This window comes from Tamandua tetradactyla, chromosome 11 (assembly GCF_023851605.1).
Source record: "Tamandua tetradactyla isolate mTamTet1 chromosome 11, mTamTet1.pri, whole genome shotgun sequence".
Taxonomy (NCBI): domain Eukaryota; kingdom Metazoa; phylum Chordata; class Mammalia; order Pilosa; family Myrmecophagidae; genus Tamandua; species Tamandua tetradactyla.
Genome location: NC_135337.1, coordinates 101,372,085 through 101,379,119, shown reverse-complemented (window position 1 = coordinate 101,379,119; position 7,035 = coordinate 101,372,085).

Sequence of the window (7,035 nt, the reverse complement as noted above, 5' to 3'; positions counted from 1 at the left end):
TGACTTCTAAACCTTAAAGTATGAAGCAGTCTTAATGGAAAAGGATAACTTGGTATTAACCACAGACAATATCTTAAACCCAGCCTCCTTTCTTTTGAAAGGAACTGACCAAACAGAAGCTCTTGAACATGACTGTTTGGACTTAACTGAGTATGAAACCTGAGTTTGGCCTGACCTAAGGGGTGTCACTTTACACAAAAGTGAAAAATTATTCATAAATTGGTCTATTAGGGTCCTAGAGGGAAAGAGTCACAATGGATATGCAATTGTAGATGGGCTAAATTGTGAAGTAAGAGAAGCTAGTGGATTGCTCCATAATTAGTCAGCTCAAACTTGTGAATTAGTATTCATTAAATCAAGTTCTTAAATTATTAGAAGGATAGGATATAAAAGTCTACACTGACTTTCAATATATCTTTGGGGTGGTCCATAACTTTGGAAAATTTTAATAACAAAGGGGATTAATTAACAGCAAGAGAAAATAATTGATCCATGGGAATTAATGAAATGAGTACTAACCAATCTACTCATAACAAGGATAATATCAATGGTACATATAAATGGACACCAGGAAAGTCACTCCCTTGAGGTTTAGGATGACACGTTAGCAGATGAGAAGGCCAAGGAGGCTTCCTCTGTTCCCCATCAAGGTTAATAATCATAATGCCCTCCATTCTCAAAGAATTTGAGGTTCCTATATTCTATGAAAAAGAAGTAAAGGAGCTAGAACAATTAGGAACAAGTGCAGATAATCAAGGGAGATGGGTCCTCCCAGATGGTAGACAGATGTTAAACAAATAATGAGGGAAATACTAGTAGTCTTTCATCAAGGAAGTCACTGGGAGGCACAGGCCATGTGTGATCTGGTTCTAAACATTTTGGGTGTGTAGACCTCTATACCATAGCTAAACAAATATGTAAATGATGCATAGTTTGCCAAAAGATCAATAAAAATTTCTAAGAAAACATGTGCAAGAAAGAAGGGAACCAAGCCTCAGACCATTTCAAATCATTCAAGTTGATTATACAGAAATGCCTCCAGTAAATATATTCTAGTTCTTATAGACCATCTAACAAGATGGGTGGAGGCATATCTTCTAGCCTTGGCTACAGCATCAGGAATTTCCAAAACTATTGTTGAACAAATTGTTCCCCATTCTGGGTTGGTAGAATACATCAATTCCGACAATGGTAGCCACTTTCCTTCCTGTATGCTGAAGGATATCATGCAAAACTAGATATTGCATGGCATTTTCACACATCACACCACCTGCCATCTTCAGAGAGAGAAGAAAGAATAAATCAAACCTTAATGAAGCATCTTTTCTAAACTGTTCTTAGCAACCAAGTTATCTTAAACTAAGTATCTACCAATAGCTCTGTTAAGAATTAGAAATGCGAACTGCTCACAGGTCCTGGATGGGGCAGAATTCCACTGTTTGAGCTTTTCTCATGGGCAGCAGTGGAGTGTTCCATGGAGTGTTGCACAGTCAGATGAGTTGGTGTGCTTCTAACTGCACCAAGTAGCTTTGAATCCCTTCAAGAGCCTTTTGAGAGATCAGATACTGTCGCACTGCCACAGGAGACAAATTTCTTCATCAAGAATATTGAGTACCAGTCTGGACCAGCTGGACCAGCTGTGAGTCTCCATGGCGGTGAGTTCCCCGAGCCACATGCACTTCCCCAAGCTGCGGCAGCCAGCGGCCGGTGCCCAACCCTCACAGGTGGCTTCCCAGACTGGCTGCGAGGCTCCAGAACAGTGAGTTCCCTAAGCTGCAGCGGCCAGTGACCGGCGCCACTCTCCCATGGGTGGCTTCCCAGACTGGCTGCGAGTCTCCAAACCAGCTGTAAATTTCAGAACAGCAAGTTTCCCAAGCCGCGGCGGCTGGTGGCCAGTGCTCCTCCCCCACAGGCAACTTCCTGGACCAGCTGTGAGTCTCCAGACTGGCTGCGAGTTTCAGAACAGTGAGTTCCCCAAGCCGTGGTGGCCGGCAGCCAGCACCCCTCCCCCATGGGCAGCTTCCTGGACCAGCTGCGAGTCTCCAGACTGGCTGTGAGTTTCAGAACAGCGAGTTTCCCAAGCCGCAGTGGCCAGTGGCCAGCGCCCCTCCCCCACAGGCAGCTTCTTGGACCAGCTGCGAGTCTCCAGACTGGCTGCGAGTTTCAGAACAGCGAGTTCCCCAAGCTGTGGTGGCCGGCGGCCAGCACCCCTCTCCCATGGGCGGCTTCCTGAAGGGAAAGGAGAGAGTCTCCAACAGTAGCAGGGACTGAGTCCGACCGAACACCAATAGTGACATTAATGAACAAATTCTGACTACTGAAAATAGGCCCCCAGCTCAGGCGGAACTGATCGGGGTGGAAGTCGCTTGTTGGGCTGGCTGGAAGGGAGGAAAGGGGATGAAACAGAGCCTTCTGTGGCTGTTTCTATGGAGGATTGGTTGTCTCTGGACTCAGCACTGGGATTACACAGGCTGCAAATGCCTCAAATGCAGAAACAGGCTGCTTTCAGGGCTGTCTACCACCTGAACCCATGGGAGGGGTGAAATGCAACTCAGGAGGAATCCCTCTCTCAAGGAATTCAGATCCCAGGGCTTTGCAATTTGAAGCCATTAAAGCCAGCCTACAACCTTTCCTCTGTCTCCACCACGCCCCCAGCAGGGAGAGCCTTCCAAAGTTAAAGGAGCCACAACATATTTTGCTGGTGGGACCCGCAGACAGACAAGAGCCACATACTGGGCAGAATAAGAAAAACAGAGCCCAGAGACTTCACAGGAAAGTCTTTCAACATGCTGGGTCTCACCCTCAGGGAAAACTGATGCAGGTGATTCCTTTCCTCCAAAAGGAGGCCAGCTTAGTCCGGGAAAACCTGGCTGGAGTCTGTAATACCTATGTAGACTCTCCTAAGGGTAGGGAGGGAAAAGGCACCTTACAAGCAGGACAAGAAACAAGAAAATAAGAACTGAAAATTTACCCTCTGTTAAACAAAACGTAAGCTAGAGGCCCAGAAAAAGCTGAACTGAAGGTCAATGAACAGATAGACAACAAACTCATCTAGCAAGAAAACCCTAGGTAAGATAAGTGAAAGCAATCTCCAGAATAAACTAATTAAGGTAATTAAATGTCCAGATGCCAGCAAAAAATAACAAATCACACCAGGAAAATTGAAGATATGGCCCAGTCAAAGGAACAAACCAATAGTTCAAATGAGATACAGGAGCTGAGACAACTAATCCTGAATATATGAACAGAAATGGAAAACCTCTTCAAAAACCAAATCAATAAATTGAGGGAGGACATGGAGAAGGCAAGGAATGAACAAAAAGAAGAATTGGAAAGTCTGAAAAAAACAAATCACAATACTTATGGGAATGAAAGATACAGTAGAAGAGATGAAAAAAACAATGGAAACCTACAATGGTAGATTTCAAGAGACAGAGGTTAGAATTAATAAACTGGAGAATGGAACATCTGAAATCCACAAAGAAACAGAAACTATAGGGAAAATAATGGAAAAATTTGAGCAGGGGCTCAGGGAATTGAATGATAATATGAAGTACACAAATATACATGTTGTGGATGTTCCAGAAGGAGAAGAGAAGGGAAAAGGAGGAGAAAAACTAATGGAACAAATTATCACTGAAAATTTCCCAACTCTGATGAGAGACCTAAAATTACAGATCCAAGAAGTGCAGTGCACCCCAAAGAGAATAGATCCAAATAGACATTCTCCAAGACACTTACTAGTTAGAATGTCAGAGGTCAAAGAGAAAAAGAGGATCTTGAAAGCAGCAAGAGAAAAACAATCCATCACATACAAGGGAAACCCAATAAGACTATGTGTAGATTTCTCAGTAGAAAATATGGAGGCAAGAAGAGAGTAGGAAGATATATTTAAATTACTAAAAGAGAAAAACTGCCAACTAAGAATTCTATATCCAGCAAAATTGTCCTTCAAAAATGAGGGAGAAATTAAAACATTTTCAGACAAAAAGTCACTGAGAGAATTTGTGACCAAGAGACAAGCTCTGCAAGAAATACTAGAGGGAGCACTAGAGACAGTATGAAAAGACAGAAGAGAGAGGTGTGGAGAAGAGTGTAGAAAGAAGGAAAATCAGATATGGTATATATAATACAAAAGGCAAAATGATAGAGGAAAGTATTACCCAAACAGTAATAACACTAAATGTTAATGGACTTAATTCCCCAATCAAAAGGCATAGATTGGCAGAATGGATTAAAAAACAGGATCCTTCTATACACTGTCTGCAGGAAACACATCTTAGACCCAAAGATAAACATAGGTTGAAAGTGAAAGGTTGAGAAAAGATATATCATGCAAATAATAACCAGAAAAGAGCAGGAGTAGCTATACTAATATCCAACAAAGTAGACTTCAAATGTAAAACAGTTAAAAGAGACAAAGAAGGATACTATCTACTAATAAAAGGAACAATTCAACAAGAAGACAAAACGATCACAAATATTTATGCACTGAACCAGAATGCCCCAAAATACGTGAGGAATACACTGCAAACACTGAAAAGGGAAATAGACACATATACCATAATACTTGGAGACTTCAATTCCCCACTCTCATCAATGGACAGAACATCTAGACAGAGGATCAATAAAGAAATAGAGAATCTGAATATTACTATAAATGAGCTAGACTTAACAGACATTTATTGGACATTACACCCCACAACAGCAGGATACACGTTTTTCTCAAGTGCTCATGGATCATTCTGAAAGATAGACCATATGCTGGGTCACAAAGCAAGTCTCAACAAATTTAAAAAGATTGAAATCATACACAACACTTTCTCAGATCATAAAGGAATGAAGTTGGAAATCAATAATAGGCAGAGTGCCAGAAAATTTACAAATACGCAGAGGCTCAACAACACACTCTTAAACAACGAGTGGGTCAAGGAAGAAATTACAAGAGAAATTAGTAAATATCTCAAGGCGAATGGAAATGAAAACACAACATAACAAAACCTATGGGACACAGCAAAGGCAGTGCTAAGAGGGAAATTTATTGCCCTAAATGCCTATATCAAAAAAGAAGAAAGGGCAAAAATTCTGGAATTAACTGTCCACTTGGAAGAACTGGAGAAAGAATAGCAAACTAACCCCAAAGCAAGCAAAAGGAAAGAAATAACAAAGATTAGAGCAGAAATAAATGAAATTGAGAACATGAAAACAATAGAGAAAATCAATAAGACCAGAAGTCGGTTCTATGAGAAAATCAACAAGATTGATGGACCTTTAGCAAGATTGACAAAAAGAAGAAGAGAGAGGATGCAAGTAAATAAAATCAGAAATGGGATGGGAGACATAATCACTGACCTCACAGAAATAAAGGAGGTAATAACAGGATACTATGAACAACTTTATGCTAATAAATACAACAATGTAGATGAAATGGACAAGTTCCTAGAAAGGCATGAACAACCAGCTTTGACTCAAGAAGAAATAGATGACCTCAACAAACCACAAGTAAAGAAATTGAATCAGTCATTCAAAATGTTCCCAAAAATAAAAGTCCATGACCAGACGGCTTCACATGTGAATTCTATCAAACATTCCAGAAAGAATTAGTACCAATCCTGCTCAAACTCTTCAAAAAAATTGAAGTGGAGGGAAAGCTACCTAATTCATTCTATGAAGCCAACATTACCCTCATACCAAAACCAGGCAAAGATATTACAAAAAAAAAAAAAAAAACTACAGACCAATCTCTCTAATGAATATAGATGCAAAAATCCTCAACAAAATTCTAGCAAATCGAATCCAGCAACACATTAAAAAAATTATGCATCATGACCAAGTAGGATTCATCCTGGGTATGCAAGGATGGTTCAACATAAGAAAATCAATTAATGTAATACACCATATCAGCAAATCAAAGCAGAAAAATCACATGATCATCTCAATTGATGCAGAGAAGGCATTTGACAAGATTCAACATCCTTTCCTGTTGAAAACACTTCAAAGGATAGGAATACAAGGGAACTTCCTTAAAATGATAAAGGGAATATATGAAAAACCCACAGCTAATTTCATCCTCAATGGGGAAAAATTGAAAACTTTCCCCCTAAGATCAGGAACAAGACAAGGATGTCCACTATCACCACTGTTATTCAACATCATTTTGGAAGTTCTAGCCAGAGCAATTAGACAAGAAAAAGAAATGCAAGGCATCAAATTGAAAGGAAGAAGGAAAACTATCACTGTTTGCAGATGATATGATACTATACGTCAAAAACCCTGAAAAATCCACAGCAAAACTACTAGAGCTAATAAACGAGTACAGCAAAGTAGCAGGTTACAAAATCAACATTCAAAAATATGTAGTGTTTCTATACACTAGCAATGAACAAGCTGAGGGTGAAATCAAGAAAGGAATTCCATTTACAATTGCAACTAAAAGAATAAAGTACTTAGGAATAAATTTAACTAAAGAGACAAAAGAACTATACAAAGAAAACTACAAGAAACTGTTAAAAGAAATCACAGAAGACCTAAATAGATGGAAGGGCATACATGTTCATGGATTGGAGGACTAAATATAGTTAAGATGTCAATTCTACCTAAGTTGATTTACAGAGTCAACGCAATACCAATCAAAATACCAACAACTTATTTTTCAGAAATAGAAAAACCATTAAGCAAATTTATCTGGAAGGGCAGGGTGCCCCGAATTGCTAAAAGTATCTTGAGGGAAAAAAACGAAGCTGGAGGTCTCACACTGCCAGAAATTAAAGCATATTATGTAGCCACAGTGGTCAAAACAGCATGGTACTGGAATAAAGATAAATATATCAACCATTGGAATCGAATAGAGTGCTCGATATAGACCCTCTCATCTATGGACATTTGATCTTTGATAAGGCAGTCAAGCTAATTCACCTGGGACAGAGCAGTCTCTTCAATAAATGGTGCCTAGAGAACTGGATATCCACATGCAAAAGAATGAAATAGGACCTGTATCTCACACCCTATACAAAAGTTAACTCAAAATGGATCAAA